The sequence below is a fragment of the Papio anubis genome, chromosome 19, assembly GCF_008728515.1.
Source record: "Papio anubis isolate 15944 chromosome 19, Panubis1.0, whole genome shotgun sequence".
NCBI lineage: Eukaryota > Metazoa > Chordata > Mammalia > Primates > Cercopithecidae > Papio > Papio anubis.
In genome coordinates, this window is record NC_044994.1 from 27,404,978 (window position 1) to 27,425,543 (window position 20,566).

The window sequence follows — 20,566 nt, forward strand, 5'->3', positions numbered from 1 at the left end:
TATAAAGACAGAAACAAAGACAGAATGCAAATTTGTAGAGGACTACGTGCTCGCAAACGAGATGTTCCCAATAAGTCCTGCTCTTGCAAACAAAGCAGGACGTTTCTTCTCTGCAAACAGGCAGAACAAAAGAGTCAGCTGCAAACAGCAGACTCTGGGAACTGGTTAATGTTTAAGCATCTTGAGAAATCAGAAAGTTAGGGAAAGGTCAGAAAAATAACTTATGACATAAAAACAACTTGTGTCATAAAAACAACTCGTGTCTTGTGACATAGTAAAATTCCACAAGCGTGTATAAAATAAAGCAGAGCATGCTGCTCGGGGCGGCCGCCATGTTTGTCTTGTCCTGTGTTGTCTTGTGTGTTCATTCTTTTGTTTAGGAAACACGCGGACCCCAACATCTGGCGCAGTGAGCAGGGTCTGTGGCTCCAAGAGAGCAAGGAACTGGAGGGGGAGCACCCCGGACATGTAAGTAAATAAAGAAGGGGGAGATGTAGAGGACTAAGTGCTCGCAAACGAGATGCTCTCGATAAGTCCTGCTTTTGCAAACAAAGCAGGATGTTTCTTCTCTGCCAACAGGCAGAACAAAAGAGTCAGCCGCAAACAGCAGACTCTGGGAACTGGTTAATGTTTAAGCATCTTGAGAAATCAGAAAGTTAGCGAAAGGTCAGAAAAACAACTCATGACATAAAAACAACTTGTGTCATAAAAACAACTCGTGTCTTGTGACGTAGTAAAATTCCACAAGCATGTATAAAATAAAGCAGAGTGTGCTGCTCGGGGCGGCCGCCATGTTTGTCTTGTCCTGTGTTGTCTTGTGTGTTCATTCCTTTGTTTAGGAAACACGCGGACCCCAACACAAATTGGTATTTGCCAAGGGCTATAAGGAGGAGGAAATGAGTAGTGACTGTTTAATGGATTTTCTTTTAGGGCGATGAAAATATTTTGAAACTAAATAGAGCTAGTGGTTGTACAACATTGTAAATATACTAAATGCCACTGAATTGTGCACTTTAAAATAATTACTTTTATGTTATGTGGACTTCATTTAAAAAAAAAAAAAAAAGAAAGAAAACTAGGCCAGGTACAGTGACTCACACGTATAATCCCAGCATTTTGTGAGGCCAAGGCAGGTGGATCACTTGAGGTCAGGAGTTCAAGACCAGCCTGGCCAACATGGTGAAATCCAGTCTCTACTAAAAAAATACAAAAATTTACTGGGCACAGTGGTGGGTACCTGTAATCCCAGCTACTCAGGAGGCTGAGGCAGGAGGATTGAACCTGGGAGGTGGAGGTTGCAGTGAGCCAGGATCGTGTCACTGCATTCCAGACTGGGTGACAGAGTGAGACTCCATCTCAAAAAAAACAAAACAAGACAAAACATCAAAACCCAACAAATTTAAAAAAAGAAAGAAAGAAAACTAATGAGACACACAAGGGTACAAAATCATATAAATAACCAGCTAACCACAGGAGAGCTAGAAAATAAAGTTAAAAGACTCAATATTTACAATAATTATGCTTGTTGTGTTCATTGAGAGATGAAAGATTAAGGGTTTTGACAGAGAAATATAAAGCATATAAAAAAGAAAATTCTAGAACTGTAAATATAACTGTCAAAATTAGTAACTCAGTGGATGGAGTTAGGAGGAGAATAGATAGCTGAAGAGAGAATTCATGAATTTTCAATGGATCAGAAGAGAATATCCAGAGCACAATATTGGGAGATGAAAGATAGAAAAAGCAGAAGCTGGGGTAAGAGACAAAGAAGTTATATAAAGGAGTTGCAGAAGGAGAAGAGTGGGAAAGTGGAATAGAAACAGTATTTGAAGAGTTAATAATTGAGAATTTTAAAAGTTGATTAAAGATATTAAGCCATAAATTAAGCTGACTTCAAAGCAGAAACAATGGAATCTGGACGCAATGGAATGATATAAATGCTAAAAGAAAATAACTATTAGCCAATGAATAGTTTAAGCAACAAGTGCTCCACAGTTCATAAGTGGGAACATTCACTTAGGACAAGAGAGATGTGAAAGGGTCACAGGAGAAGGGTAAGGTCACTAAAAAGGCATTAACAAGTGATGTTTTCCAGCCAAATGGTCAGGAAATCTCAGGGTCTATTGGTGGAACACTGATTCAGTCTGTTTGGGTAAAACTGAGCTCCTATTACTAGGGGTAGAATGGAAATTGAGGCTAGACATGGTCAGTAAGAGCAAGATGATGAATGATCTCATTTTACAGGTGATAGGAAGTATTGGAGGTGTATCTGTGGCATCTCTACCTTGTTTCTTGGGAGGACACCACTAGTAAAACCTTTCTCACATTTTCCTGGTGTAGGTATAAATCACACTGTCTCTTGCCACTTTACTATGAGTGAAATGAAATTTAGATAAGTGCCAGGTTCAGCCTGCTCTGTACTTTAGAACATATTATTGAATTACCATTTTTAAAGAATCCAGTTGCAGTGAATCTTACTTCCTCTTTCATTTGTTCCTCTGGAGCCAGATAAAGACAGTAGATTAGGAAGGGAAGAGAAAATATAGAAGTTCCCTTTCAAAGTTGCTTTCACATGGCTGACCTTTCGATTTATTTTCTCTCTAAGCACCACACTTATTTTAGTCATAACCTTTCCCTTTTTGTCTCTGTAAGGGCAGACGCTCCTTATAAACCCACATGGTCTTCATCAGCCCACATGAATTCCGTCTTGCTTAACTGTGTTTTTCTCATCTCTGAGTGTCACTCCTATTTGGCTCCCTCCTCCAGAGTCCTACTCTGACATCCCTGGTGTACATCCTTGCATAATTCATAAATCTTAAAAAAAAATCTGTGGTGCTCTTTATTATGTGTTTTAAATCACATTAATGGCAGTGTGCTTTTAGAATCCTGTAATATGACCTACTGAACTAAAAGTCTAACTTTCCAATCTTTTCTCTTTTATTTGCATTTCTTGGGGGTTTTGGTTTTGGTATTATTCACTTCCTTTAAGATTTCTCAACTTTAATTTTTGCTGATTTAAAATTTATGCCATAAATTTGAGACAGTACTCCACTTCTAATTGTTGTATGCAATGTACAGCTTTCCAGACAGGGTATACATAAAGGGGTTTCAGTGTGCAGATATATGTACACATTTAATTGCACTAGATAGTGTCAGGTTGCTGTCCAAAATGGCTGCATCAGTGTTCACTTCCACCATCAAAGCACAGAGTTTTTTATTTGTTTTGTTTGTTTGCTTTTGAGATACAGTCTCCATCTGTCACCCAGGCTGGACTGCAGTGGCATAATCACAGCTCACTGTAGCCTTGACTTCCCAGGCTCAAATGATCTTCCATTTGCTTACTCCTGTGCCAGTATTCACTGTTTTAATATTGTGTCTACAGTATGTCTTCACAATTAATTAGTAAGACAATTTGTCCTTCTTTGCTTTTTATTATCAAATTGACTTATCAGGCCGGGCACAGTGCCTCATGCCTGTAATCCCAGCACTTTGGGAGGCCGTGGTGGGAGGATTTGCTTGAGCCAGGATTGTCTAGAACTCCTGGCCTCCAGTGATCTTTCCATCTCAGCCTCCCAAAGTGTGGGGATTACAAGCATGCACCCCCACACCCAGCTGGTTCTATTTTATATAAGCTCACCAACATTTGATATTATCCAACTATCAAATTTTAGTCAGTCACATGAGTACAAGGTGAGGCGTTATTCTCTCATAACAAATGAGGTTGAGCTTCTCTTCATATACTTATTTGCCATTTGGGTTTGCCTTTGTTATATCCTTTGTCCATTTTTCTAACAAGTTCCCTATCTTTTGCTTTGTTTTGCAAAATTTTGATGTATATTTTAGAGCAGTGCTCTTCAGTAGAACTTTATGAGATATAAAAAATTCTATATTTGTTCTGTCCAATGTGGTAGCCACTAGCTATATGTGGTTAGTGAACACTTGAAATGTGGCTAGTGGAACTAAGTAACTAAATTTTAAATTTTATTTAATTTTAATTTAAACGTAGCTAGGAATACGTGGCTAGTGGCTGCCATGTTGGACAGTATGGCATCTAGGTATTAATCCCTCGTCAGCTTTTGGCATTATAAATATCTTCTCCCAATCTGTCAACTGCCTGATAAGTTCATCTACCGAGTCCTTTATTAAATAGAACTCTTTAACTTTGATAAGCTCAAATATATACATCCTTTTTTGCTTTATGGGTGGCTTTTGGGGAAGGAGGTCTTCCTCAGAAAAAAATTCCCTATCAACTGTTTTTTTTTTTTTTTTCCGAGTTAGGTTTGCTTTGTCGTTCAGGCTAAAGTTCAGTGGCACCATCATGGCTCATTACAGCCTTGACCTCCGCGCTCAAGACATCCTCCTGCCTCAGTCTTCTGCATAGCTGAGAATACAGGCATGCACCACCACGCCAGCGAAGAGACTCGCTGTTTTGCCCAAGTTGGCCTCGAACTCCTGGGTTTATGTGGATCCTCTCACCCTGGCCTTCCAAAGTGCTGGGATTATAGATGTGAGCCACTGTGCCTAGTCTGGGAGCATTTTTTAAAGATCCTATACCAGGTTCCGAAAATACCCACATACATCTTTTAGCTCTATATTCTATACTATTGGTCCATTTGCCTGCTTCTGTGCCAGTATCCACTGTTTTAATATTGTGTCTAAGTATGTCTTCACAATTAATTAGTAAGACAATTTGTCCTTCTTTGCTTTTTATTATCAAATTGACTTATCAGGCTGGGCAAAGTGGCTCATGCCTGTAATCCCAGCACTTTGGGAGGCCATGGTGGGAGGATTTGCTTGAGCCCAGGAGTTTGAGACCAGCCTGGGCAACATAGTGAGACCTCATTTCTACAAAAGACAAAAATAAAAATTTAACCTGGCATGGTGGCATGTGCCTGTGCTACTCAGGAGGCTGAGGTGGGAGTACTGCTTTAGCTTGGGAGCTCAAGGCTGCAGTGAGCCATGATCATGCCACTGCACACCAGCCTGGGGGATAGAGTGAGACCATGTCTCAAAGAAAAATTGACTAATCTATTTGAGAATCTTTAGTATTCTACTAAATTTTAAAATAAGTTTGCCACATCTTTAAAAAATCTTGTTGCAATTCTAGTAAGGATTACATTTAATTTACAGATTAGTTTGGAAGAAACAACTTTGTAAAGTTTTCTCATTACATCCATGTACATTTATGTAAAGATTCTTTTATTTCATAATTAAGAGCTTTATAGAAATAAAATTGTCATATGAATAGTGCGTATGTTTAAAGTACACAAATTGGTAAGTTTTGACATATGGGTGAACCCATGAAACCATCATGAATATCAAGATAGTGAACAAATCCATAATTCCCTCAGACTTCCTTGTGTCCTTTTGTAATTCCTTTCTCCCATCTCTCTCCACATCCCTGTCCTTATGTAACCTGTGATGCCCTCTCATCACTATAGATTAGTTTGCATTTTCTAAAGTTTTTAGTAAATTAAATCATACAGTGGGTACTTTTTTGTCTGGCTTCTTTCATTTGGCATGATAATTTTGAGATTCATTCATCTTGTAGCATGAATCAACAGTTCCTTCCTGTTTATTGCTGAGTAGTATTCCACTGTATGGATATACCACAATTTATTTACCCATTCACTTGTCAGTAGACATTTGAGTTGTCTTCAGTTGTTGGCTATTACAAATAAAGCTGCTATGAACATTTGCATAAAATTGTTTGCAGGTACATATGCTTTCTTTTCTTTTGGGTAAATACATGGGAAGGAAATGGTTGGGTTAGAGGGTAGGTTTATGTTTAACTTCTTAAGAAATTGCCAAACTGTTTTTCAAAGTGTTGGTATAATTTTACACAAGCAATGTAAAAGTTCTAGTTCCTTCAAATCCTTGCCAGCAGGTTGTATGATTAGTCTTTTTAATTTTAGCCATTCTAGCAGGTGTGCAGAGGTATCTTACTGTGGTTTTAATTTTCATTTTTCCTAATTACAAAGATGTTGGGCATATTTTGCTTATTTGCCATCCATATATCCTCTTCAGTGAAATGAGTGTTCAAGTCTTTTGCCTACTTTTAAAATTGGTTTGTCTGGTTTTCTTTTATTGTGCTTTGAGAAGTCTACATATATTCCAGATAGCAGTTCTTTATTATATATGTAATTTACAAATATTTACTCCCAGTCTCTGGCTTGTCTGTTCATTTTCATAACAGTCTCTTGAAGAGCAACTGTTTTATGGATGAGGTCTACTTTATCAAATTGTTCTTTTATGAAACACGTCTGCATGTAAAGGAATTGTGTATATAAGAAGTGTGGTGTGTAAGTGTTGTATATAAGAAGTCTTTGCTTAACTCAAGTTTATGATGAACATTTCATGTTTTCTTATAGAGGTTTTGCAGTATTAGGTTTTAAATTAAGGCCTACTTACTACTTTTCTACTGCAGCATAACAAATTACCAGAAATATAGCAGCTTAAAACAATGCAAATTGATTATCTTACTGTTTCTGTAGGTTAGATATCCAGCATGGCATGACTGTATTCTTTGGGCTAAAATCAAGATAATGGCTAAAGTTGCAGTTCTAGGTCTTTAGGTCCTCTTCGAAGCAAACTAAGGTCTTTGGCCAATTTCAATTACTTATTGAAGTAATTACACAAGTAATTGAAATTGACCAAAGACCTTATTGAAGTAATTCAGTTACTTATGGTCATAGGACTGAGATCCCTGTTCCTGGCTGGCTATTAGCCAAGGGCCTTTCTCTCAGCAATTTAAGGCTGTCCATATTTCTTCTCACATGGCCCAGCTCCATCTTCAAACAAGCAATGGCACACCGACTCTTCATGCTTTGACTCCCTCTAACTTCCATTTCTGTCTTTTTCTTCTGCTTTTAAGGACACATGTGGATTACATTGGACCCACATGGAAATCTAGGGTAGCCTCCCTATTCTAAAGCAGTGGATTAGTAACCTTAATTACCTCTGCAAAGTCACTTTTGCTATGTAACATGTTCAGTCTTGGGGATCAGGGTATAGAAACTTTTTGGTGGACTTAATTCTTCTTACCAAGTCAATGACCCTGATATGGTTTGGCTGTGTGTCCTCACCCAAATCTCATCTGGAATTAGAATCTCCATGTGTTGAGAGAGGGAAGTGACTGGATTTTGAGGGCCATTTCCCCCATGCTGTTCTTGTAATAGTGAGTGAATTCTCATGACATCTGATGGTTTTATAAATGGCTATAAGTGGTAGTTTTTCCTGCATTCTCACACACACTCTCTTTCTCGCCTGCCACCATGTAAGACACGCCTGCTTCTTTTTCCACCATGATTGTAAGTTTCCTGAGGCCTCCCGAGCCATATGGAACTGTGAGTCAATTAAATCCCTTTTCTTTATAAATTACCCAGTCTTGGGCAGTTCTTTATAGCAGTGTAAGAATGGAATAATATAGATCCATTTTGAGTTAATATTTGTATATAGTGTGAAGTATGGATAGTTCATTTGTTTTCATGTGGATGTGCAATTGTTCCAGCATCGTTTGTTAAAAAGTCTATCTGCAGTGATCTGGATGTGTCCTCCCAAAATTCAGATGTTGAAATTTAATCACAAATGTGATAGCATTGAGAGGTGGGACCTTTAGGAAGTGATTAAGTCATGGGGCAGAGATGCCATGAATGGAATTAGTGCCCTGATAAAAAAGGTTGACAGGAACTGCCTTGACCTGCCATGTGAAGAGGCAACAACAAGGTACCACCTTGGAAAAAGAGATCATTCCCTCACCAGACACTGAATCTGATAATGCATTGATCTTGGACTTCCTAGCCTCCAGAACTGTGAGCAATACATTTCTATTATTTATGAATTACCCAGTCTAAGGTATTTTTGTTATAGCAGCCTGAATGAACTAAGATATTTTTTCTCTACTGGATTTCCCTGTACCTTTGTCAAAAATCCTGTCAGTATATGTTTGAGTCTATATCTGGACTCTGTATTCTGTTCCATTTATCTGATTGTTTATTGCTATGCCAATACAATACTGTTTTGACTATCACAGCATTACAATGTCTTGAAGTCTGGTAGAGTTAACTGCAATTTTTCTCTTATTTTTCAGAGTCGTTTGAATATTTCAGGTTTTTGCATTTTTATGTGAATTTTAGAATCAAAATATCAATTTCTATATGAATAATACTGAGATTTTGAGATTGCATTGAATATATAGATTAATTTAGGGAGAATTGACATCACAACTATATGTTGTGTTTTCTTACCACTGAACAAAATACAATCTCCCTTTTTTTTTTTTTTTTGAGACAGAGTCTCGCTCTGTTGCCCAGGCTGGAGTGCAGTGGCATGATCTTGGCTCACTGCAAGCTCCACCTCCCAGGTTCACACTGTTCTCCTGCCTCAGCCTCCTGAGTAGCTGGGACTACAGGCACCCACCACCATGCCCTGCTAATTTTTTGTATTTTTAGTAGAGATGGGGTTTCACCATGTTAGCCAGGATGGTCTCAATCTCCTGACCTCGTGATCCACCCGCCTCAGCCTCCCGAAGTGCTGGGATTACAGGTGTGAGCCTCCGCGCCCGGCCACAGTCTCCTTTTATTTAGATTTTCTTTTATTTATCTCAGCATTGTTTTATATTTTTCAGTGTAGAGCTCTTTCACATCTTTTGTCAGATGTATCCCAAGTATTTCATTTTTTGGAAGTGTCATTGTATTTTAGTATCAATGTATGGTTGTTCATTCCTAGTATATAAAAAATGAATTTATTTTTGTTTCTGTTACTTCTTTTTCTTTCTTATTGCACTGGCCATAATCTCCTGTGCAATGTTAAATGTTGTCCTTCTCCTGTTCCTAATATTAGGGGAAAGCCTTCAGTCTTTCACCATTAAGTATAATGTTAGCTATTAGTCTTTCATAGATGGCCTTTATCGGGTTGGAGAATTTCCCTCATATTCCTAGTTTGGTGAGGTTTGGATTTTTTTTAAAAACAAAAAAACAAAAACACTCACAAGAATTGGCTGGGCAGAGTAGCTCACACCTGCAATCTCAGCACTTTGGGAGGCTCAGGTGGGCAGATCGCTTGAGTTCAGAAGTTTGAGACCAGCCTGAGCAACATGACAAAACCCTGTTTTTACCAAAAATACAAAAATTAACCAGGCAAGGTGGCATGTATCTGTGGTCCCAGCTACCTAGAAGACTGAGGTGGGAGGCCCACCTGAGCCTGGGAAGTGGAGATTGTGCCAAGACCCAAGATCGCACCACTGCACTACAGCCTGAACAATGAAGTGTAAACCCATCTCAGAAAAAACAAACACACACAAGAAAACCCACAAAAATTGATGTTGGATTTTGTCTAATGCTTTTTCTGTGCTACTGAGATGATTATATGGTTTTTGTTCTTCATTCTGCTGATATGATGTGTCACATTTATTGATTTGAACCATCTTTGTATCCCTGGGATAAATCCCCCTTGATCATGGTGAATAATCTTTTTAATGTGCTGCTGGATTCAGTTTGCTAGTATTTCACCTGAGATTTTTGCATCCTAGTCCATCAGAGACATTGGTGTATAGTTTTCTTTTTTTGTTGTATCTTTGGTTTTGGTATCAGCGGAATGTTGACCTCATAGAATGAGTTTGGAAGTAGTTCCTCCTCTTTACTTTTAATTTTTCTTTTTACCAAAAAGAATGAGCTTGAATCTTCTTTACTTTTTGGGAATAGCTTGAGAAATATTGTTATTGGCTCTTTAAATGTTTGGTTGAATGCCTCAGTGAAGCCACTGGGGCCTGGGCTTTTCTTTGATGGGAGGCTTTTAATTACAGATTTAAGCTTACAACTCATAAGGGATCTGTTCAGGTTTTCTATCTCTTATTATTTCAATCTTGATAGGTTGTATATGTCCAGGAACTTATCTATTTCCATTCAGTTTTCTAATTTGGTGCCATATAGTTGTTTGTAATGTAATAGACTCAAATAATTCTTTGTATTTCTGTGATATTAGTTGCAATACCTCCTTTTCATTTCTGTTTTATTTATTTAGATCTTCTTTTTTCTTGGTCAGTCTAGCTAATGGTTTGCTGATTTTGTTTATCTTTTTTAAAAGTCAACTTTTTGTTTCATTGATATTTTATATCTTTTTATGTATCAATTTTATTTATTTATGCTCTGATTTTTATTATTTCTTACCTTCCACAAATTTTGAGTTTGGTTTGCTTTTGCTTTTCTAGTTCCTTGAGATGCATTGTGATATGGTTTCAATTTGTGTCCCTGTCCAAATCTCATGTTGAATTGTAATCCCCAATATTGGAGAAGGAGCCTGGTGGGAGGTGATTGGATCATGAGAGTGGACTTCATCCTTGCTGTTTTCATGATAGTGAGTGACTTCTCATGAGATCTGGTTGTTTAAAAGAGTGTAGCACCTCCCCCTTTTCTTTATTCCTCCTCTAGCCATTTAAGACATGCCAGCTTCGCCTTCCCCTTCAGCCATTATTGTAAGTTTCCTGAGGCCCCCCCAACCATGTTGCCTGTACAGCCTACGGAGCTATTAGTCAATTAAACTTCTTTTTAAAATAAATCACCCAGTCTCAGGTAGTTCTTTATAGCAATGCGAGAATGGACTGATACAGAAAATTGGTACCAGAAGTGGGGTATTGCTATAAAGATACCTGAAAATGTGGAAGCAGCTTTGGAACTGGATGACAAAATAACCTGTATACCAAACCCCTGTGACACACAATTTATGTATATAACAAAATGCACATGTACCCCTGAACCTAAAATAAAAGTTAAAAAAATAAAAATAAATAAAAAATTTTAGCTCAATTCTTTTTCTGAAACACTTTCAAAATCATTACTCCATGATCCTCCTACACTAACAGTTGCTGTTGACAAGTCAGATGTCTGTCTTGTTTGGAGGTGTCTGTAGGTTCTCTGGAGTGGTATCTTTTTCTCTTTTTCAAATATCCCTAATGAAGCCATGATACCAGATCTCTTTTTAGAGAAGGGTTTGATAATGCCATGTAACTAAACCCTGCCTACAGCCAGGGTTGTAATTCCCACCACAAGATTTGTGAGGCCAGTCACTGAGCACCCTGCATACTAGATTCTGCAGCTGAAGGAAACATCCAACCACAGAATCATCAAAATTTTTAATCAGTTTGCTCTTAGAGAGCTTATTATGAGGTATTAAATTTTAAGAGTCAAAGACAATGGGAGATTGGCATGCATCCCTGCCCACAAAGGATTCCAGGTCACCTGCGTTCCATCTAGTTGGAACGGAGATGCCTGCCTTTGTGTCCCTCCCCAGGGCTTCCACTCAAACCCGTTCACAGGAATGTTGGGCTTGGTAAAGGAGGAGCCCAGGCACATCTGGGTCTCAGAAGTGGCATAATGTGCTTGCAATGTCTATGAAACACAGTGATGCTGCAGGAGATGGCGTTCTTTGGGAAAGAAGTGATGGAAGAACACCATGCTGGACAGTCTACAAGTGTGAGTGTGTCAACACAAGCTTGCTGCTTAGATGAAAACATATGGGTTAATCCAAAGTTTCTCTCTTTCCCTGAAGTAAACTTGAGGATTTTTACTCACTCTCACCAATCTCAGACAAGTACAGTGAGACCTACAGAACTTCCATTTTCCACGAGGTCTCTCAGGAAATTCATCATTCCCTAACATGCACCATACACCTAGGTGCTCATGTGTCCACCTAGACAAAGTCTGTTCAGAAGATGGAGCAGACATATGGCTTTAGTTCAGCTTTCCCCATCTGTGGGGATGTATGTAGAGGACCGTGTGGGAGGCAGAATAGTGGCCACCTCAAAGATGCCTATTGCCGAATCCCTGGAACCTGTGGATATGTCACGTTACATGTCAAAAGGGACTTTGCAGTTGTGATTAATGTAAGGAGCTTGAGAAGCTGAAGTTATTCTGGATAATCTGGGTGGGCCAATTTAATTCCATAATTCTTTTAAAGCAGAAATCCTTTTCTAGTTAGGTCAGAGAGATGAGATGAAAGAAAAAGGAGATAGAGGAAGATGGCCTCAAGCCACAAAATTTGACAGCCTATAGAAGCTGGCAACAGTCCTCAGTTTACAACCAGCAAGAAAACAGGGACCTCAGTCCTACCACCCAAGGGACTCAATTCTGCCATCAATGCAAATGAGCAGGAAATTAATTCTCTCCTAGAACCTCCAAAAAGGAATGCAGCCTGCTGACACCTTGATTTTAACTCAGTAAGACCCATACAGGACTTCTGACTTCCAGAACTATAAGATAATATATTTGTGTTGTTTTAAGCCATCGGGTTTATAGTAACTTATTATTGCAGCAATATAAACTACCATGGAGCCTTCTATAAATATTAAAAAACAGTCAACAAATGAGATGACTATAAATTGAGGTGCTCCTGATGTATACAATCCTGGGCACTATCATGCTCCCAGATACAGATCACAAGAAGCAGGAACATATGCCACCTATCATCCAGTCACAGACACCACAGATTGTAAGATGCATCCCTACTTTATAGATATTAAAATATGAATTTTAAAATTAATGAACTTCTGGCTAGGCACGGTGGTTCACACTTGTAATCCCAGCATTTTGGGAGGCTGAGGCAGGGGGATCACTTGAAACCAGTTTAAGACCAGCCTGAGCAACATAGCAAGACCCCATCTCTATAAAAATAATAATAATAATTTTTAAAAAATTAGCCAGGCATGGTGGCACGCACCTGTAGTCCTAACTACTCAGGAGGCTGAGGTGAGAGGATTGCTTGAGCCCAGGAGTTTGAGGTTGCATTGAGCTATGATTGTGCCACTGCACTCCAGCATGGGTAACAGAGTGAAGCCCCATGCCTAAAACCTTTTCTCAAAAGATGAATTTCTGTTTAAGCTTTGGGACCAAGTCAAGTTCTAAAGAAGGGAGGTTGGAGGGCACTAAGAAGATTGGTTGGTGCTAGGCCCTGAGGATGTCCTGCTCACCTGCCTCCAGCATGACCTTGCTCCTATTCTACCTCCTCCAACTGTCAGAACCCCCAGCATGCTTTCAGCCAACAGAGGAAGACAGTAGCACTGCACCTATTGTGTGCTTTAGGTTTAATATCTTCCTTTCTCCCAACATCTCAGGAAGATGGTAAAAATCAAGAGCCAGGGTCATGGCATAATTGAGGTTAATAATAAAAGAGTCTCATGAACTAAGCTGTATGTAAAAACAATTGAAAAACCTCTTCGCTTACATAAAATAAAATAGCTGTCTATAAAGGTGGTGTATTAGTTCATTTTCACACTGCTATAAAGACATACCCGAGACTGGGTAATTTATAAAGGAAAGAGGTTTAATTGAATCACATTCCACATGCTGGGGAGACCACAGGAAACTTATAATCATGGCAGAAGGGGAAGCAGGCACCTTCTTCACAAGGTGGCAGGAGAGAGAAGAGCAGGGGGAACTGCCACTTATAAAACCATCAGATCTCGTGAGAACTCACTATCATGAGAAGAGCATGGGGGAAACCATCCCCATGATCCAGTCACCCCCTACCAGATTCCTCCCTTGACACCCTGGGGGTTACAATTTAAGATGAGATTTGGGTAGGGACACAGAGCCAAACCATGTCAGGTGGACATTTTAAATTTTGTTCCATCTACAATTTTTTCAAATTTGTTTTATGGAAATATTCAAACACATACAAGAAGTAGAGAGAATAACATAACAAACTCTCACGTGCCCATCATCTAGCTTCAACCATTATCAACAATAATCTGGTTTCATTTCTCCCCACAACTTGGTTTTACCATGGGTATATTTTAAAGCAAATTCCAGACACCATGTCATTTCTCCTATAAACACTTGAGTGTGGATTTCCATCAGATAAGGATATTATTTTAAAAATATTTTTCCTATGACATTATCAAACCTAAGAAAGTTAATGATTTGAGATGGACCATTAGGCATGGTGGTATCAAAGGAGAGAGGCTAGCAGTGAAGTGTTCAATCTTGTATTCATATTCTATTGCTGCTGTAACAAATTACAGCAAATTTAGTGGTTTAAAATAATACACACTTATTATCTTACAGTTCTGGAGGTTAGAAGTCCAAATCATTCCTTTTTTTTTTTTTTCTTTTTTTTTGAGATGGAGTCTCACTCTGTCATCCAGGCTGGAGTGCAGTGGTGCCATCTCAGCTCACTGCAACCTCCACCCACCAGGTTCAAGCAATTCTTCTGCCTCACAGCCTCCCAAGTAGCTGGGACTACAGGCATGTGCTACCACATCAGCTAATTTTTGTATTTTTAATAGAGATGGGGTTTCACTATGTTGGCTAGGCTGGTCTCAAACTCCTGACCTAAGATGACCCACCTGCCTCCCAGAGTGCTGGGATTAGAGGCGTGAGCCACCGCACCTGGTCCAAATCAGTCTTAGTGGGCTAAAATTAAAGTGACAACAGGCCTGCTTCCTTTCTGGAGGCTCTAGGGGAGAATGTGTTTCCTTGCTTTTTCCAGTTGGTAGAAGCCACCACATTCCTTGGCTCATGGCCCCTTCCTTCATCTTCAAAGCCAGCAATGGTACATGTCTCTGGCCATTTGTTTTGGGATTTACATTTTCCTTTCTGACTCTCTCTTGCACTTTTAAGTACCCTTAACATTACATTGGGCCCACTTGAATAATCTAGATTAGTCTCTATATTTTAAGGTCAGCTCACTAGCAACCATAATTTCAACTGCAGCTTTAATTCTGCTTTGCCATGTAACCTAGCACAGTCACAGGTACCAGGGATTAGGATATGAACATTTTTGAGGTTGTGTCTACCACAGTCCCCTCCTCAATTACTTATCCATGGGTTTAGGCATATGGTTGGGGGTAGGAGTCAGGAGATGCAAAATAATAACAGGACCGGAAAAACCATGAGAGGAGGGATTCAAGTTCTGCATAAGAAAATTCAAAGAAAGTTTTCCAGTGTCCCTATCGTAAAGAAACGAGATATGAAATCTCCACAAAAAGGTGCAAGGCAAACTGAAAAACTCCTTTGCATGACATGCCAGTCTTGGCTGCATTCAGAATTTGTTTGGAGAAGGAAAAGGCCCTTCCTTTTTCTCTCTAAACAGAGATTCAGTAATGCCAAATGGGCCCTCATTGATGGGAAAAATCACTATGTAACTTTTAAAAAATTATAGAAATATAAATCAGTGATGACAACAAGTCTTTGGCCCATCTGATAAGGTTGCTGGTGCCCACTGCTGGTGGCCTTTGCTGGGGCTCAAATAGAGAAGAGCCATCAGGATGAGGGTAGAGTCCCCAGCATTCCCTCTCTGTGAGTCAGCTTACAAAAGGCCATGTTGACTTGGATGTGAATCATGCCTATTGAAAACAAGATTAAAAACCCAAGAAAATTATTGTTGAGCAAGGTGTTTTATGACTTTAGCTTACTTCCTCTTTTGAAACATTAGGAAATGTCAAAGTTAGTTTGTTCAGATTTATTAGGGAATGTGTGGAAAAGGGAAAAACTAAAAAACAAAACAAGAACAAAAACACCTGTGGTTGGTTGACGCACAACTGTCTCTTGGGCATCATTTCTAGGCAAAGATTGTCTTTTTGTAAACAAGGGTTTATCTCCCAGACTTCCTTGTTTTTGGATAGCTGATTGCCAGACATTGCTGGCACATGCATACTCATACAGTTATCTATACTTACTCCTTGCTGCTTATTGCTCACGCTAAAACCTCTTGAGTGTAAAGTTTTCAAACACTAACATTTCCAAATACTAACACTTTGGCATTCTCACTTATATACTTCCTGTATTCTGAAGTTGTATTATTAATGTGGTACAAACCTTGTGTTTAGTTTAATTAAACAGCAATGCTTTGCTATGTTTATTTCTTGGAGGGTTTGTGTGTGTGTGTGTGTTCCATGCATGCTTCACACTTTTATTTGCATATGTGTATAAAGCAAGAAAGCAACCAAATAAACAAACGCAGTTCTACTTCCCTACTAAAGTGACTTTTAAAGACGTATTGAATTACATTTTAGTGAATCTGAGTAAGACATTTAGGTGCAGGGCAAATTAGAGCAAGCAAAACATTCGAGCATACATAACCATTTTATCTTGGCTCATGGCCCCTTCTTCATCTTCAAAGCCAATGGTGCATGTCTCTGGCCATTTGTTTTTGGGATTTAAATTTACATTACAATAAATTTAAATTTGTTTTGTGCCTCTATATTTATCTGTGCTTCTATATTTGTTTGCTCAGCTTCAAAAGTAAGACTAGTCCAGCCTTTATCCTGGGCAGGCTGTGGCCAACAAGCCACAGATCTCATCAGTGGGGCCAATATCAGAGGACTGGCATGGGGACCTCAGATACTCATCAGGTTCCTCTCTCGGGAACGTGGGAGCAGTGATCTTTTGGGGGCCACATGCATCCCACTTGCCTTGGGCACTGGATGGTATTATCTTGCTGGAATTCCCTTCCAAATCTGCCAAGAATGTCTTTGAGACAGAGAGACTGATGGGAAGAAAGTGAGCAGGATCAGCTCTAATGAGGTTCAACCGCAGAGGTTTTAGTGTTGGTTGTACTGTTTGACTTCACTGGGACCCCATCCTCCAATTTCAAACACTTCTCAGAACTCATGATTATTCCTCAATCTGAGACTTTAGAGAGGTTGGGGGACCACCCCAGACACCTAAGGGCAACAGAAAGGAAGTGCTGTCTGCCAGCGCTCTACTGTCATTCGTAGTGAAAAGCTTCCTTCTCTTTCCTATTTTTTGTGGTTGGCAAAATATAAAAGGTCTTTCTACTTATTTCAAAAGGAAAAATAGAATGAGGGAGGGAGGGGGAGGAAAAGGGAGAAAGAGAGAGAGATCAGTTCATCTTTGTTTGGGGGGAAACTTTTAGTCTGTAGCAGCAATAAACATCTATTGTGGTGGTGGCCTCAGCCCTGCTGAAGGAAATCCAGGCCACATTAAAATCTGGGGAATTTGAAACGGCAGTGTTTGTAGTGGCCTGCAGATTTCCACTGGCAATTTCTTTAAAGCCAAAGAGTTATAATTAAAATAGAAATGGATCCAATTATTTCTGCCTCCTGTCTGAAAGGATGTAGCTGGTAATGAGAATCACATGTCTAAATTTCAGCTCCTTCTATTTCCAAGCAAGTTGCCCCATGAGAGAAATTCTTTCTTTTCAGCAAATCTCAGTAAACCACATTTCTCCCTCCTCCTTAGCTACTGTGGTTTTGCACTGATTTTTACAAGTCCCAGCAATGGAACTCAGTCATAGTAAATGTTCTTATTTCTCTCTCCTTTCTACTCTTCATAAGACATGTCAGGGTGATAAGACTTATTTTTTTGTTTCAAAGAGACAGAGGTTAGAAGAGTGGGAGGGTTTAGTCTTAACCAGAAAATATTCACCTTATCAGGAACAACAGGCTAGGTAACTTGGCCATTGCCACTTGGGATATTCTTAGGCTAAGGGAGGGAGGTGAGGAGGTGACTAGGTGATGGGGGTGGGAGGGGTGTGTAAGGTGGTAACTAGGTGTACAGGGAGGCCAGTCTTGGGAAGAATTTTACCCACTGGGTGAGTGAGGCTCACATAACATGGTGGCCGACAATGTGCCTTAGAAATGGCAAAGCCTATACTGGAACAGAATGCCATGGTCACCATGAATAAATATATAATACTGTTGTTCTTATCATCATTACTGACTATTCATGATGGAGTTGGTCTGTGCAGTGCAGATCTATTCAAGCTCAGCAGGACATTCCAAGCCTCCATTCCTTCCACTTGCAGAGCCAGCCCCCAGTGCCAAGATGCTATGAACATTCACATGCAGGTCTTTGTGTAGACACGTATTTTTGTGCGCTTTTTAGTCATTGGAATATCTTTTTTTTGGTGAAATATCTACTCAAATCTTTCACCCATTTTAAAATTAAGTTGTTTGACTTTCTATGATTGGATCATAAAAGTTTGTTATGTATTCTAGATACAAACCCTTTATCAGACATGGATCTGCAAATATTTTCTCATCGTCTGTGATTCATCTTTTTTTTAACAGTCTCTTTTGTAGGGCAAATGTTTTTAATTTTTGATGAAGCCAATTAATTGTTTATTTTGGTAACATATTGTCCTTTTCATGCCATACTTAAGAGCTCTTTACCTAATCCAAGGCCACAAAGATTGTCTACAATGTTTTCTCCTAGAAATTTCATAGTTTTTACTCTTACTTTTAAGCCTGTGATTCATTTTGGGTTAATTTTTGTACATGTTGTGAGATAAGGGTCTAAATTGATTTTTCTGCATATGGATATCGAAATGTCCTGGCGATATTTGTTGAAGACCATTCTTTCTTAACTGAGCTACCTTAGCACCTTTGTGAAAAATCTATTGACCATAAATGTTAGGATGTATTTTGAACTCTTAATTCTGTCCCATTGCTTTATACATCTACCTTTATACCAATAGCACATTGTCTTGATTACTGTGGCTTTGTGGTAAGTTTTGAGGTCAAGTAGTTTGAGTCCTCCAGCATTGTTCATCTTTTCAAAAATTGTTTTGGCTAATCTAGGTCCTTTGCATTTCACATACATTTAGGATCGGATTGCCAATTTCTACAAGAAATCCTACTGAGATTTTCATAGGGATTCTGTTGAATCTATAGGTCAATTTGGGGAGCGCTGCCATATTAATAATAGTGTGTCTTTCAATTCATAAAAATGGAGTATGTCACCATTTATATAGATTTTTGATTTCTCTGTAATCCTTTGTACTTTTAACGTACGAGTCTTGTAGTTCTTAGTTAAGTTTATCCCTAGGTATTTTATTATTTTGTATACTATTGTGAATGAAACTTTTTGAATTTCATTTTTGGATTGTTCATTGTGCATATGTAAGAAATATGTCAGAAATATTTATATTTTATATATTGATCTTTTATCCTGAAACATTTGCAGACCTAGTACCAGTATGTATATGTATATATGCTATATATATGTAAAAAGGTTTTCTACATACTGGATCATACTGTCTGTGAATAAAAACAAAGTTTTACCTCTTCTTTTCCAATCTGTATACAATACATTGGATTGTTCTTTCCAATCTGTATACAATACATTGGATTGCTCTTTCTTGTTTTCTTTTATTGACCAGAACCTGCAGTACTACACTGAATAAGAGTGGTTAGAGCAGATCTCCTTTGGTTTTCAGCCTACACATGTCTTTGAATTGAAAATGTATGTTTTATAGACAAAATATAATTTGATTTGCTTTTTGAATTTAGTCTGAGAATCTGTGATTTTGACTGAAGTATTTATTCCATTCACCTTTAATGTAAGTATTAATATGGTTAGAATTAAATGTGTCATTATGCTATTTGTTTTTCATATGCTTTGTGTCTTTTCTGTCCCTCTGTTCCTCCTTTACTCCCTTCTTTGTGTTAAGCAAATAATTTTGTATGGTATTTTAACTCCTTGGTTGATTTTTAAACTATAATTTTGGGTTATCATCTTAGCATTTGCTCTAGGAATTACAATATGCATTTTAACGTACCACAACACACCTCAAGTGAAAACTAATTTAATCCAGTAAAATACAGCAACTTTCCTCCAATCCAGCTCAATTTCCTCCCTACTCTATTCTCACTTTTGTGCTATTAGTATCATACATTACGACGTCTATTTATATTTTAAACCCCAAAATACAGGGTTTTTTTTGCAAATTATACCATTTAAAGAAATAATAGAAGGAAAAGTGTATATTCATTAAGTCTTTTACAATTACCCATATGTTAATCATTTTCAGTCTTTTTCATTTCTTCTTGTGGATTCAAGTTATCAACTGGAGTAATTTTCATTCCCATCTTGAAGGATTTTGTTTAGTATTTTTTGTAAGGCAGGTCATTAGCGATACATTAATCTCAGTTTTTGTTTATCTGAAAATGTCTTTATTTCACTTTCCTTTTTGAAAGATAATCTTGCTGGATATAAAATTATTGGCTGACAAATGTTTCAGTGTTTTGAATATGTCATTCTACTGCTTTCTGGCCTCCACTGTTACTAATGAGGATTTAACCATGATTCGTACTAGTGTTCTCTTACAGATGATTAGTTTTCCTCTTGCTGCCTTCAGGATTTTCTCTTTGCTTTGTGATTTCAGCAGTTTGATGTGACTAAGTGAAGATTTCTGTGGTTTTCCTACTTGGGGTACAGTGGGGTTCCTAGATCTATAATGTTTTTCCTCAAATTTGGGAGGATTTGAGTCATTATTTGTTCAACTTTTATTTTCCTGCCCTTTTCCTCTCCTCTCATTTTGAAACTCCTCTTACACAGTTGTTATGCTTGATGCTGTCTCATAGGTCACTGAGACTGCCCACTTTTCTTCAATCTTTTTTTCTCTTTGTTCTTCAGATTGGATAACATTCTATCTATCTTTAGTACTGATTCCATACAATCTTTTTTTTATTTTGTTATTGCATTTTTCAGCTCTAGAATTTCCATTTGGTTCTTTTTTAAAAATTTCTTTCTTTATTGATATTCCTACTTGTTGAGTCACTTTCATAATATTTTCCTTAAATTATTTAAGCATGATTTCCTTCAATTTT

General features: G+C 38.3%; 2 long non-coding RNA genes across 2 annotated transcripts in view; both read left to right on the forward strand.

Moving 5' to 3' along the window:
• LOC116271465 overlaps positions 1-20,566 on the forward strand; it is a 95,137-nt gene that overhangs the window by 36,232 nt on the left and 38,339 nt on the right. The window lies entirely within an intron of this gene.
• LOC110741794 overlaps positions 1-20,566 on the forward strand; it is a 58,818-nt gene that overhangs the window by 35,656 nt on the left and 2,596 nt on the right. The window contains exon 2 of the long non-coding RNA XR_002518680.2: positions 381-468. This is a non-coding gene — a long non-coding RNA (uncharacterized LOC110741794). The remainder of the gene's footprint in view (positions 1-380; positions 469-20,566) is intronic.